The sequence below is a fragment of the Mytilus edulis genome, chromosome 11 (genome assembly GCF_963676685.1).
Source record: "Mytilus edulis chromosome 11, xbMytEdul2.2, whole genome shotgun sequence".
Classification (NCBI taxonomy): Eukaryota; Metazoa; Mollusca; class Bivalvia; order Mytilida; family Mytilidae; genus Mytilus; species Mytilus edulis.
The window spans coordinates 29,610,472-29,626,146 of NC_092354.1; the positions used below are offsets into that span (position 1 = coordinate 29,610,472).

The 15,675-nt window shown below is 37.5% G+C and overlaps 1 long non-coding RNA gene across 1 annotated transcript; it reads right to left on the reverse strand.

Annotated features, from left to right (window-relative positions):
• Positions 1 to 350: 350 nt before the first annotated feature.
• LOC139494799 (uncharacterized) lies at positions 351 to 1,117 on the reverse strand. The gene is made up of 3 exons (XR_011657156.1): positions 1,055 to 1,117; positions 693 to 755; positions 351 to 395 (listed from the first exon to the last, which is right to left on the reverse strand). It is a non-coding gene; the product is annotated as an uncharacterized lncRNA (long non-coding RNA).
• Between the last annotated feature and the right edge of the window lie 14,558 nt (positions 1,118 to 15,675).

The following is a 15,675-nucleotide window of genomic DNA, read 5'->3' on the forward strand; positions in this document are numbered from 1 at the left end:
ATATTCAATTGATCGGTCTTTCCTCAGCGTTGATAGTAGATTGAGAAAACATGTGATCGTAGACATGTAATAAAAGGCAACACCAATTTGCACACACCTGCTATTAGAGTTTCGCGTTTTTTGAGCTCATTTAGGAATTGACATAAAGTTACCAATATGAAACTCCGTTGTCTCTTCTGCCGCAGGCGTTGGCAGGGTCTTATCCTCTGCAATTAAATACATATGTCTGTTATTATTAAAATATTGATAAATAATACAAATCTACAATTAAAGCCGTGACGTGATCGTATACATATACAGTGATAAAAATTTTTGGGCAGAGACAAGGCTATAAAATGTCATTGACATACCGAGATCTGTGAGTGTATCTGGCTGCTCCTCAGGAGGAGTATTGTCTGCAATTAAAAATATGTTAGTGTTATCATTGACCTGTTGATGATTTATACAGATACATAGGAAAAGCGGTGATCCGTTGTCATTTGCAACGACAAATGATTTGCATGAATCGACAATTGTATTGAAATGTGTTAATCTACAGTTGAGAGAAGGATGTGTGAAACTGTGATTGTAGACATATAATAAAGTGATAACAACTTCTTGGCTGATGCATGGAATGACAGCTATCACGTACGTGAACAGTTTATATGAGGGAGTACGACAGTTCATTGAAAATAAAAGTGTCATTGACTTACCAACATTTGTGTGCCTGTGGCCTTCTCCCATCTCGTCTGGCTGCTCCTCAGGAGGAGTATTGTCTGTAATTAAAAATATTTTAGTGTTATAATTGACCTGTTGATGATTTCTATACAGATACATAGGAAAAGCGGTGATCTGTTGTCATTTGCAACGACAGATGATTTGCATGAATCGACAATTGTATTGAAATGTGTTAATCTACAGTTGAGAGAAGGGTGTGTGAAACTGTGATTGTATACATATAATAAAGTGATAACACCTTCTTGGCAGATGCATGGAATGACAGCTATCGCGTACGTGAACAGTTTATATGAGGGAGTACGACAGTTCATTGAAAATAAAAGTCTCATTGACTTACCAACGTCAGTGGGCCTGTGGCCTTCTCCCATCTCGACTGGCTGCTCCTCAGGAGGACTATTGTCTGCAATTAAAAAAATGTTGAGTGTTATAATGGACATATTGATGATTTATACAGATACAAAGATAAAGCGGTGACCCGTTGTCATTTTCAACGGCAGATGATTTGCATGAATCGAGAATTGTATTGAAATGTGTTAATCTACAGTTGAGGGAAGGATGTTTGAACATGTGATCGCACACATATAATACATTGATAACAGCTTTTGTAGAGTTCACAGTTCTGCGTACGTGTATAGCGTATATGTGGGGGATATGCTTCATGTAGAATTTGGCAAGTAACTTACCAGTCGGATGGACACTGTGGGCATCCTGGGATAGGTTTAACTGTTCCAAGGAGACATTTAGTGTGTCGTTTTCTGCAAAGAAGATACGCCCATGTTATAATTGATATATTGTGGAATAATAAAACAAAGTGAAGTAGATGTCCGTAGTCAAATTCTAGAACAGATACAACGCATTAATTATCTGTTCAATTGAACCATGTTTGTCCACCGTACAGAAAAGGAAAAAAGTTAGAATGTGATCGGCTACGTATCATAAAGCCGACAGACTACTTGCAGCGAAGTATCATCACAGTTTCTTGTTACTGAATTGCGCCGTACGTTACCAGATGATGGGATTAATTTAACAAGTGGCAATGACTTACCAGGGAGAGGACAGACATTCCGAGAATCATCATCATCATCATCACCCGAATCCTGATGGTTTCCGGGATCCACAGTTCCTGCAATAAAGATTCGTTCATTTTATCTTTGATATATTGAGGAATAATACAAAAATCAGTAAACCAGAGTCCCGAACTCATTTTGACGACACACTAGACGCATGCATCAATTTTTCTAATGACACGTGTTTGTCTACCATTGACAGACGAAAGAGTAAACCTGAGATCGGCTACATATAATAAAGTGACAATAGCATTGGCACGGTCCGGCCGCCACAGTTGCGCGTCGTTGTACAGCATATGTTAAAATGGAATAGTGTTAATTTCAAATTTATCAGTGACTTACCATCTTCCATGGCCAACGCCCTCCACTTGTCACCCTCCTCTGACAGGTTATACAGACAAGGCTGTATCTTAAACGACTGTATATCTGCAATAAAGATATGTACATGTAACTATTGATACCATAAGGAGTGATAAATAATATGACCAGAGGCCCGTACTCATTTCCGACAACGGACTATTCGCATCCATCCAAAGTTCTACTCAAGTGTGTTTGTGTAGCGTTAAGAGAAAATTGAGTAAACATGTGGTTGAGAGAAGGACGTTTGAAACTGTGATTGCATACATATAATAAAGTGAAAACACCTTCTTGGCAGATGCATGGAATGACAGGTATCGCGTACGTGAACAGTTTATATGAGGGAGAACGACAGTTCACTGAGAATAAAAGTGTCATTGACTTACCAACAACAGTGGGTCTGTGGCCTTCTCCGATCTCGTCTGGCTGCTCCTCAGGAGGAGTATTTTCTGCAATTAAAAATATGTTAGTGTTATCATTGACCTGTTGATGATTTATACAGATACATAGGAAAAGCGGTGATCCGTTGTCATTTGCAACGACAGATGATTTGCATGAATCGAGAATTGTATTGAAATGTGTTAATCTACAGTTGAGAGAAGGATGTGTGAAACTGTGATTGTATACATTTAATAAAGTGATAACACCTTTTTGGCAGATGCATGGAATGACGGCTATCGCGTAGGTGAACAGTTTATCTGAGGGGGTACGACAGTTCATTGAAAATAAAAGTGTCATTGACTTACCAAATCTAAAATATATAAGAAATTAATGGATATTTTAGCAAACATTTTAGGACATGATGTCCGAATTCATTGAGAATTCATTTTTTTTTTTAAATGTTATGGCCTTGTTGTCCACATCTTCCTGTGGTTTTTAAAGTGCTTTCAGTGTATTAGCTTCTTCCTGTTAATAAATAAATATATATACAACCATTTTACAAATAAACATACATGCTATTAACCTGATATTGAGCGTCACTGATGAATCTTATGTAGACGAAACGCGCGTCTGGCGTACTAAATTATAATCCTGGAACGTTTGATGACTATTATATTTGTAAAACTATCTATCAATAAGTGTCTTTGGTAAACCAATCAGGATCTAAATATTTTAGACTGAAAGAATCATTTGATCACATACACGGTACGAAAGCAAACAACAAACCTGCATACCTTCTTCATACAATTGAAAAAGAAAGAATCACTCCATATAAAGATGAGAATAGAAACTCGAAAGAAAAGAAAATGAAAGTACAGCACCTAAAATTAAGAGTACAATGATCAGGGAGAAGATATAAAAACCGCACAAAATGAAGGGAATGGGGAAACACGAAAATCCACAGATGTTGTAGGTATTCTGGAAAACAAGAACACTGATTATATGAACAAAATGCAGGAATTTCACAAAAACCTATTCCTTCACATAAGCCCTCCCCCCTTCCCCGGACACATTTTATTTAAAGTGAATTTCCATATCTGTTTATTGTTTCAACATGTGGATAAACTTACTGCTCTTTTTTTGTAACAACCCTGAGCTGGATGCTTGGATATCAGACCCTGAAATGTGAAATTTCTGAACCGAATATTCCCATGTCCTGATCCGTCTTGCTCAAAAGTTAATACCAAATTATTTCAAATTGTTTCAACATGTGGATAAACTTACTGCTCTTTTTTTGTAACAACCCTGAGCTGGATGCTTGGATATCAGACCCTGAAATGAAATTAAACATGTTCCTTTCCTTATAAATGAGGTTGTGTTGTCACTTTTAGCCAAATTTTATATTTTTTTATATGATTTCAAAAACCCAAGTAGAATTGTGCATTTTGTTCATATAATCAGTGTTCTTGTTTTCCAGAATACCTACAACATCTGTGGATTTTCGTGTTTCCCCATTCCCTTCATTTTGTGCGGTTATTATATGTTATCTGGAAAACCATCTATGTCGTAGTAATCATGTGTACAATAATAAAAAAGAAAATCAGTTTGACTCTTAAACTAGAGGCTCCCAAGAGCCTGTATCGCTCACCTGATTCTACTTGGGTTTTTGAAATCATATAAAAAAATATAAAATTTGGCTAAAAGTGACAACACAACCTCATTTATAAGGAAAGGAACATGTTTAATTTCATTCAAAAGTCCCCCACTGGCGGCCATCTTGGATGACGGATCGGCTACAAAGTAACAACACTTGGTCAGCACCTCATAAGGAACATTCATGCTATGTTTGGTTTTATTCCATTCAGTGGTTCTCTAAAAGAAGTCATTTGTATGAATTTCCCATAGGGTCCTATGTTAAACTAAGTCCCCCGCTGGCGGCCATCTTGGATGATGGATCGGCTACAAAGTAACAACACTTGGTCAGCACCTCATAAGGAACATTCATGCAATGTTTGGTTTTATTCCATTCAGTAGTTCTCTAAAAGAAGTCATTTGTATGCATTTCCCATAGGGTCCTATGTTAAACTAAGTCCCCCGCTGGCGGCCATCTTGGATAATGGATCGGCTACAAAGTAACAACACTTGGTCAACACTCCATAAGGAACATTCATGCTATGTTTGGTTTCATTCCATTCAGTGGTTCTCTAGAAGAAGTCATTTGTATGCATTTCCCATAGGGTCCTATGTTAAACTAAGTCCCACGCTGGCGGCCATCTTGGATGATGGATCGGCTACAAAGTAACAACACTTGGTCAGCACCACATAAGGAACATTCATGCCATGTTTGGTTTCATTCCATTCAGTGGTTCACTAGAAGAAGTCATTTGTATGCATTTCCAATAGGGTCCTATGTTAAACTAAGTCCCCCGCTGGCGGCCATCTTGGATAATGGATCAGCTACAAAGTAACAACACTTGGTCAGCACTCCATAAGGAACATTCATGCTATGTTTGGTTTCATTCCATTTAGTGGTTCTCTAGAAAAAGTCATTTGTATGCATTTCCCATAGGGTCCTATGTTAAACTAAGTCCCCCGCTGGCGGCCATCTTGGATGATGGATCGGCTACAAAGTAACAACACTTGGTCAGCACCCCATAAGGAACATTCATGCTATGTTTGGTTTTATTCCATTCAGTGGTTCTCTAATTGAAGTCATTTGTATGCATTTCCCATAGGGTCCTATGTTAAACTAAGTCCCCGGCTGGCGGCCATCTTGGATGATGGATCAGCAACAAAGTAACAACACTTGGTCAGCACCTCATAAGGAACATTCATGTCATGTTTGGTTTCATTCCATTCAGTGGTTCTCTAAAAGAAGTCATTTGTATGCATTTCCCATAGGGTCCTATGTTAATCTAAGTCCCCCGCTGGCGGCCATCTTGGATGATGGATCGGCTACAAAGTAACAACACTTGGTCAGCACCCAATAAGGAACATTCATGCTATGTTTGGTTTTATTCCATTCAGTGGTTCTCTAAAAGAAGTCATTTGTATGCATTTCCCATAGGGTCCTATGTTAAACTAAGTACCCTGCTGACGGCCATCTTTGATGATGGATCGGCTACAAAGTAACAACACTTGGTCAGCACCACATAAGGAACATTCATGCCATGTTTGGTTTCATTCCATTCAGTGGTTCACTAGAAGAAGTCATTTGTATGCATTTCCCATAGGGTCCTATGTTAAACTAAGTCCCACGCTGGCGGCCATCTTGGATGATGGATCGGCTACAAAGTAACAACACTTGGTCAGCACCACATAAGGAACATTCATGCCATGTTTGGTTTCATTCCATTCAGTGGTTCACTAGAAGAAGTCATTTGTATGCATTTCCAATAGGGTCCTATGTTAAACTAAGTCCCCCGCTGGCGGCCATCTTGGATAATGGATCAGCTACAAAGTAACAACACTTGGTCAGCACTCCATAAGGAACATTCATGCTATGTTTGGTTTCATTCCATTTAGTGGTTCTCTAGAAAAAGTCATTTGTATGCATTTCCCATAGGGTCCTATGTTAAACTAAGTCCCCCGCTGGCGGCCATCTTGGATGATGGATCGGCTATAAAGTAACAACACTTGGTCAGCACCCCATAAGGAACATTCATGCTATGTTTGGTTTTATTCCATTCAGTGGTTCTCTAATTGAAGTCATTTGTATGCATTTCCCATAGGGTCCTATGTTAAACTAAGTCCCCGGCTGGCGGCCATCTTGGATGATGGATCAGCAACAAAGTAACAACACTTGGTCAGCACCTCATAAGGAACATTCATGTCATGTTTGGTTTCATTCCATTCAGTGGTTCTCTAAAAGAAGTCATTTGTATGCATTTCCCATAGGGTCCTATGTTAATCTAAGTCCCCCGCTGGCGGCCATCTTGGATGATGGATCGGCTACAAAGTAACAACACTTGGTCAGCACCCAATAAGGAACATTCATGCTATGTTTGGTTTTATTCCATTCAGTGGTTCTCTAAAAGAAGTCATTTGTATGCATTTCCCATAGGGTCCTATGTTAAACTAAGTACCCTGCTGGCGGCCATCTTTGATGATGGATCGGCTACAAAGTAACAACACTTGGTCAGCACCACATAAGGAACATTCATGCCATGTTTGGTTTCATTCCATTCAGTGGTTCACTAGAAGAAGTCATTTGTATGCATTTCCAATAGGGTCCTATGTTAAACTAAGTCCCCGCTGGCGGCCATCTTTGATGATGGATCGGCTACAAAGTAACAACACTTGGTCAGCACCACATAAGGAACATTCATGCCATGTTTGGTTTCATTCCATTCAGTGGTTCACTAGAAGAAGTCATTTGTATGCATTTCCAATAGGGTCCTATGTTAAACTAGGTCCCCCCTGGCGGCCATCTTGGATGATGGATCGGCAACAAAGTAACAACACTTGGTCAGCACCTCATAAGGAACATTCATGTCATGTTTGGTTTCATTCCATTCAGTGGTTCTCTAAAAGAAGTCATTTGTATGCATTTCCCATAGGGTCCTATGTTAATCTAAGTCCCCCGCTGGCGGCCATCTTGGATGATGGATCGGCTACAAAGTAACAACACTTGGTCAGCACCCAATAAGGAACATTCATGCTATGTTTGGTTTTATTCCATTCAGTGGTTCTCTAAAAGAAGTCATTTGTATGCATTTCCCATAGGGTCCTATGTTAAACTAAGTCCCCTGCTGGCGGCCATCTTTGATGATGGATCGGCTACAAAGTAACAACACTTGGTCAGCACCACATAAGGAACATTCATGCCATGTTTGGTTTCATTCCATTCAGTGGTTCACTAGGAGAAGTCATTTGTATGCATTTCCAATAGGGTCCTATGTTAAACTAAGTCCCCGCTGGCGGCCATCTTTGATGATGGATCGGCTACAAAGTAACAACACTTGGTCAGCACCACATAAGGAACATTCATGCCATGTTTGGTTTCATTCCATTCAGTGGTTCACTAGAAGAAGTCATTTGTATGCATTTCAAATAGGGTCCTATGTTAAACTAGGTCCCCGCTGGCGGCCATCTTGGATAATGGATCGGCTACAAAGTAACAACACTTGGTCAGCACTCCATAAGGAACATTCATGCTATGTTTGGTTTCATTCCATTTAGTGGTTCTCTAGAAGAAGTCATTTGTATGCATTTCCCATAGGGTCCTATGTTAAACTAAGTCCCCCGCTGGCGGCCATATTGGATGATGGATCGGCTACAAAGTAACAACACTTGGTCAGCACCCCATAAGGATAATTCATGCTATGTTTGGTTTTATTCCATTCAGTGGTTCTCTAAAAGAAGTCATTTGTATGCATTTCCCATAGGGTCCTATGTTAAACTAAGTCCCCGGCTGGCGGCCATCTTGGATGATGGATCGGCAACAAAGTAACAACACTTGGTCAGCACCTCATAAGGAACATTCATGCCATGTTTGGTTTCATTCCATTCAGTGGTTCTCTAAAAGAAGTCATTTGTATGCATTTCCCATAGCGTCCTATGTTAAACTAAGTCCCCCGCTGGCGGCCATCTTGGATGATGGATCAGCTACAAAGTAACAACACTTGGTCAGCACCTCATAAGGAACATTCATGCCATGTTTGGTTCCATTCCATTCAGTGGTTCTCTAGAAGAAGTTCAAAATGTAAATTGTTAACGACGACGACGACGGACGACGACGGACGCCGCCGGACGACGACGGACGCCAAGTGGTGAGAAAAGCTCACTTGGCCCTTCGGGCCAGGTGAGCTAAAAAGCTTGGGCCTCACAGTTTGTTGCAGTGGAAAGACACAAAGTGCTTGTACGAGCTACAGCACCTTCAACTGTTTTGGTTTCTAGCAATGAAGGCTGGGCATTGAAAACTTCCAAATCTATCAAACGTGTCTCAACAAAAGTCAAGGACTACATATCTTCAATTCATCAATATTTTAACACAACAGGTAAACGACCAAATTTTGAGGATATAGCTGAAGAGTTAAAAACTAAAAGGGATGATGATGGGAACAAATTATTTAAGCAGGAAGAATGGCTTTCCCTATCTCAAATAAGAAGTTTGTTTTCAAACTTTGTGAGAAAGAATGCACTGTCTATTGAACTTCATACTGGTACTCAGATAGAAACCAAGAATGATGAAGATCTTCAACAAGCCCTAGATAAAATAGATGCGTTGGAGTATCATGCTGACATGGCCAATGTTGCTTTGGCATCTGAAAATGATTTTTCATAAACTAGATTGCTGTATTATTACTCAGATATTGTTGTTCACAATTATCCATTTTAATTTTATAGAATCACTTGAAAATAGAAGGTGTAATTAACTCTTTTTGCGAATTCTCAACCAATATCAGTGAAACTTACATTGATGAAGTCTGCTAATGAGGGCAAACAAACTTATATATGGTTTGTTCGGTTTATTTCAGTCTTAAATACTGATATTTTTTTCCTCAAAAAGATGCTTTCAAAACCTTTTTTTCCGAATTCTCAATTAATTTCAGTGAAACTTGCATTTTTTAAGTCTGCTATTAATGGTGAACAAAATAGTATATATTTTGATAAGTGTATTTCCATTTTTTGGAAAAAGCGGTCTTTAATACTGGATTTTTTTCTTCTTCAAAAAGATGCCTTCAAAAGCCTTTTTTTCAGAATTCTAAAACAATTTCAGTGAAACTTATATTTTTGAAGTCTGCTTTTAATGGCGAACATAATAATACATACACATGTAGTTTGTTTGGTTTAATTCCATTTTTTTGAGAAAAAAGTGGTTTTTAATACTGATTTTTTTTCTTTAGGAAGATGCCTTTAAAAGCCTTTTTTGCAAATTCTGAACCAATTTTTTATAAATATTAAACATGAGAGTTTTAACTTCGATAGACTTTTCATTTTTAACAAACGATTTTTCACCATTACAGAATACCTATAGCTGTACAGACTGTGACCAGGATTACAGAATCCGGCATGGTCTCAAGTGTCACCATTTTAGTGAGCATATTAACCAAATATTTAGATTTTTTTCTTGAATTATTTGTCGTAATTTATTGTAAAAAGTTGAATGTGTTCCTGTTTTACTTACCGGATTTCCTATTTTTCGCACATATACTGTCAGTCGAAATAGAAAGTGGAATAATGTATTTTTAGTTTATTCTATTTTTAGATCATGTTATTACTACGCATATGGGCACTATTGCCACGATTACCTCAGGGCATACAACAGCGGACCTATCTTCCACCTGCTGAATGCAGGATACCCATTCTAAATACTAGTTAAAGAGAATGTGTCTTTCAGCCCAACATTGACTGGCAATCCTGTAACCTCCACATCAAATTTTCCATCTTTCACATATAGGTTCTTTGATTTTTAAATGGTGAATATTTGTAAAAACAATAGGATAGTACTGTACTTTAGCAACAGGAACAAGTAAAAGATCAATATTTTCTTCTTTTTTCTTAGTCTCAAGTTTATTTGAGTCTAATAACGAACTGTCTAATTATATTCACAGAATTATTACCCTTAAATAAGAAACATTATTCTTTTAAAGATTCAAAGAGCCCACTATGGAACAAAGGGTCGGAGGGCTTGCGTGTCTCAGTGACCCCAAGAGCTATGCCAGCTGGAGCTTCGTCTCCTGGTAGGGTTACCCATGCTGGACAGGTCGAAGGATAGAGACCAGACTAAAGTGATCCGAACATCGTGAGATGCCCGATGTTTTAAATAAAATAGGCTCTCCAACCCGTTTGCCGTGGGTTGCTACCCGTGTCGGTGGTTGACGAGATCCTTGTGGATGAGGGCTATAGCCAGACTCCTTACGGTCAGAAAATACCCGGACGGACGAGACTATAGTTCAATAAGCTGCTTTGGCTTCGAAATCATCTAAACGGGAGGTCGGATGGACCCGGTTCGATCAATCGGCTGGTCATGTCGAGCCCTTCAGGTAATCCTCAACAATAAGCTTTCTTGTAACAATTTTCATAATATACACATGTATTTTAAATTAAGCTATTTATATTTTGGATAACTGAAGAAGGCGATGGCTCATGGGTCAATCAAGTGGTACGCTTTCTTTTTCGCTTGATGGATACGCTCTGCTTGAGTATACTATTCTTGGAACATCTGGTGCTTTCCGCAGTGGATCTTGGGTGCTGATTTTGAGGACCAGCTACATTATATTTGGAGCTCGTTTTCAGCATTAGCACTCGATCCCGGTTCGCCACGGAAACACAGCATCGCCCTTGTAGGCACTCCGAGGTGGGTGGATGGCAAGAATGGTGAATCTTTCTCCTTTCATATGGCACAACAAACCAAACCCTCTAAATCAGCTTTAATACATAAGAAAATGTGATGATTCAGAGCCCTGTCGGGAAGATGACAGTTGGCACAGATTTATTGTAATAAAAGGAACAGAAGAAAAACCAATTTCAAAAATATCGCCCTTTGTAATTCACAAACAAATTCAAAGCGTTGCTGGTACTGTTAAAAAAAGTTTCAAAAATGAGATCTGGCAATTTGTTGGTTGAATGTTCCAACAAAGTCAATCAACAAATTTACTTACAATGTCTACAATATCAAACTTTCCTGTTTCTGCCTCTCCTCATAACAGTTTGAACAGCTGTACGGGGATCATTCGAGACAGAAGTCAATACCTTGGTGACCTTACCGTGGAAGAAATCGGTGAGGAACTTTCAAGCAGTTGCAATTCGTTTATCATTAGACAAAACAATTACATTATGTTCAATATATATTCCACCTAATTCAATTATTATTCAATTATCGATAAAGCAAAACTCAAAAACCTCACTGATCAATTACCCTCACCATTTATACTTATGGGCGACTTCAATGCCCACAATCCATTATGGGGTAGCAAGACTCATAATGCCAAAGGTAAGATCATTGAGGACTTTGTCTCTCAAGAAGGATTATGCATTTTTAATGATGGATCTAATACGTATCTTCATCCTGGAAACGGGTCTTATTCTTCTATTGATATCACTATATGCGATCCCTCTCTGCTTCTGGATTATTCATGGCGTGTTCATGATGATCTATGTGGAAGTGATCATTTTTCAATAGTACTTGAACATCTTTTTAATTCTGCCCAACAGAGAGTACCACGTTGGAAACTTGACAAGGCGGACTGGTCCTTGTTTGAGAATCTCTGTTGAGCGGAACTTCAGTCAAAGATGTTTGAGACTGTGCAAGATCCAATTTTAACTTATAATACAGTTCTAACGTCAATTGCTGACAGAACTATTCCTAAGACCTCGGCAAATCCAAAACATCCCAGTAAACCATGGTTTGATGACGCATGTGATCAAGCCATAGGTGACCGTAAAAAATCTGAAAGACGGTTCAATCAACAACCAACGACGGAAAACTTGAGTAATTTCCGTATTTTTCGCGCTAAGGCACGGCGGACTTGTAGGCAAGCCCGACGAACATCCTGGAAAAAATTTGTCTCGGGGATTACATCTCGCACTCCGATGACAAAAGTTTGGAATATGGTAAATAAAATTAAAGGTAAAAATTCTAAAGCCACTGTAAAACATTTGAAAGACGGCAATAATTTATTAACATCTGAAAAGGATATTGCCAACAAACTTGGTGAAACTTTTGCGAAGTCTTCTTCTTGTAACAACTACAGGGAAGACTTTAAAAAAGTTAAAAAACAAAAAGAAAAAATTAAATTAAACTTTAAATCAAAAAATGGTGAAAATTATAATAAACTATTTTCTCTTGAAGAACTTAAAACATCTCTGTCAAAAGCCCATGATACAGCTTGTGGGCCTGATAATATTCACTCCCAACTCTTAAAACACTTGCCAGATTCCTCGCTAGAAGCTCTCCTGCAGCTCATGAATAACATCTGGGAATCTGGTGATTTACCATCAATCTGGAAGCTTGCAACCGTCGTGCCTATTCCAAAACCAAGTAAAGATCATACGGATCCTATTAATTATCGACCAATTGCTCTTACCAGTTGTGTCTGTAAAACACTCGAACGGATGGTCAATGATCGCCTTGTTTGGTTCCTGGAATCCAATGGACTATTAGCCAATATCCAGTGTGGATTCCGACAGGGTCGCAGTACTCTTGATCATCTTGTTCGATTCGAATCATTTGTCCGTAATGGTTTTGCGAAAAATGAGCATGTGGTGTCGGTCTTTTTCGACCTTGAGAAGGCCTATGATACTGCATGGAAATATGGTATTTTTAAAAATCTATTTGATATGGGGTTGAAAGGCAATATGCCTAATTTTATTTCTAATTTTCTCTCTAACAGACAATTTAATGTTAGAGTTAATTCGACCATGTCTGATCTTTATGATCAAGAGATGGGTGTCCCTCAAGGCAGTATTTTATCTGTTACATTATTTAGTCTTAAAATCAACAGCCTTGTTGAAGTTTTAAAAAGTAATATTGAAGGTTCATTGTACGTTGATGATTTTTTAATATGTTACAGAGGCAAAAATATGAATAACATTGAAAGACAATTACAATTATGTCTTGGAAGAATTGAAAAATGGGCCTCGGAAAATGGTTTCGGGATGCATTTTTGTAACAAAAGAAAATTGCATCTTGATCCAGAACTAACTTTGTACAGCAACCCAATTAAAATGGTTGATGAAACCAAATTTCTTGGTTTACTTTTCGATAAAAAGTTAACCTTTCTACCCCATATCAAAATGTTAAAAGCGAGATGTTTAAAAGCTTTAGATATTTTAAAAGTTGTCGGCAGCACTGACTGGGGTGCTGATCGCAACATTTTACTCAATTTATATAGATCTCTTGTTAAATCTAAACTAGATTATGGCTCTATAGTGTATGGCTCTGCAAGGAAGTCCTACATACAGATTCTCAATGCTGTGCATCACCAAGGTTTGCGTCTCTGTCTTGGCGCATTTAAAACCTCACCAGTTGAGAGTCTGTATGTAGAGGCTGATGAGCACTCACTCACTGACAGACGTTTGAAGCTTGGACTTCAATATGCTGTCAAACTAAAAGCCCATTCAGATAATCCTGCCTACAGCTGTGTTTTTAATCCGATTTATGAAGATATTTTTGCAAAACATGAAAATAAAATTCCTCCGTTAGGTTTACGTTTAAAACCACATTTAGCTTCTTTTGATTTAAAATCTGTTGCTCAAGTTCAAACTTGCAAATGTCCTCCATGGGAACTTCCCAAACCAAAAATGATATTTGATCTCCGTGAACACAATAAAAATAAAACAAATCCTCTTTTAATTCAGCAACACTATGCTAAAATTAAAGCCGATTATCTAGATTTTTCAACTGTCTATACTGATGGATCAAAAGATGGTGATAGAGTTGCATCTGCTGCTGTCTTCAGGGACAGAGCTGCAACCCTCCGTTTGCCATCTGATGCATCCATCTTTACTGCTGAAGCAGAAGCAATAATTTTGGCTTTGAAATTTATTGCTTCTTCAGATAAATCCAAATTTATTATATATTCGGATTCACTTTCATGTTTACAAGCTATACGGAATACTAAAATTAAAAACCCAACAATCCTGAAAATTTTATATGTAATGAGGAATTTAAAAATTCTTCTGAAAGAAATAATATTTCTATGGGTTCCGAGTCATGTTGGAATCCTTGGAAACACAGCTGTAGACCTTGAGGCAAAGAATGCCCTGGGTGACCCTCTATCTAACTGTGATATACCATATACTGATTTTAAATCTAATATTAGAGAATATGTTTTTAATATATTGAAAAATAAATGGAGTAAAAAAGATGATAATAAATTGCATGAAATTAAACCTACTCATTATACAATTTAAAGCATATTTTAAAAATAAACAAAAAAGTTCTTTAAAATACTAAAATTCTAGACTAAAGCAAAATGATTATTTACAAATAAAAATCAACAGTAATAAAAACGGTACCAATTTTCTTGCACCAGATGCGCATTTCGACAATACATGTCTCTTCAGTGATGCTCGTAGCCAAAATATTTGAAATCCAAAGCTTATATAAAAGATGAAGAGCTATAATCCAGTAAGATAACATGATAAAAAATTAAAAACGATTTAAATATAATAACATTTTTATATTCTATAATAAATTCCGATTTCTTTTATTTATTAAAAATGCAACAATATTTGTAAGTTGAACATTATTAAATAAATCATACATATTATTATGTCTTTCCACCTTTCCGTGGAAAGACCTTTTGATTTTGTTCTGATTATAATTATGATTATTATTATTTTCCGCCAAATTTTTTTCTTGCATAATATTGATGTTTCAAAAGAAACAGAAGGTAAGCTTAAGTAAATTAAACACACTTCTTACATTTTTACTTATTTCACGAAGACCATTCACTGTGGTGGCTCATTGTAAACTGAAAGCTTTCATGATATTTCTATAAGTGTATTCCTAAAATATAAGTATCAGGAATTCCACCATTTCCGTAAAAATATTTTTTAGATGAAATATTTATTAATTACTAGATTTCTGTTCAAAGGGAAATAGCTCATTTTTAACTTTCCCCAGAATTTATTTTTGATGAAATACATATTCATTATTAGATTTCTGTTCAAAAGGAAAAAGATTTGTAAATATAAAAAAGAAGATGTGGTATGATGGCCAATGAGAGAAATACTGAATAACAGGCTCCTGACTTGGGACAGGCACATACATACATAATGTGACAGGGTTAAACATGTTGGCGTGATCCCAACCCTCCCACTACCCTTGGACAGTATTACAACAGTATAACATAAGAATGAACCATAAAAATCCGTTGAAAAAGGCTTTACTCATCAGATGTACAAAAATACAACTGGATGTGGTAGGGTACTTTGATGTACAACGCATCAACAAAAAGACACTTAAGTACAGATCTGAGAGTACTTGCAGTTAACTGAAAAAGACATTAGACAATTTACTGTTTACAAATTTTTGAATTTTTTGAAATACTAAGGCTTTTCTACCTTAGCGGTATTTGGCAAAACTTTTAGGAATTTTGGTTCTCAATGCTCTTCAAGTTCGTACTTTATTTGGCCTTTTTAACTTTTTTGGATTCGAGCGTCACTGATGAGTCTTTTGTAGACTAAACGAGCGTCTAGCGTA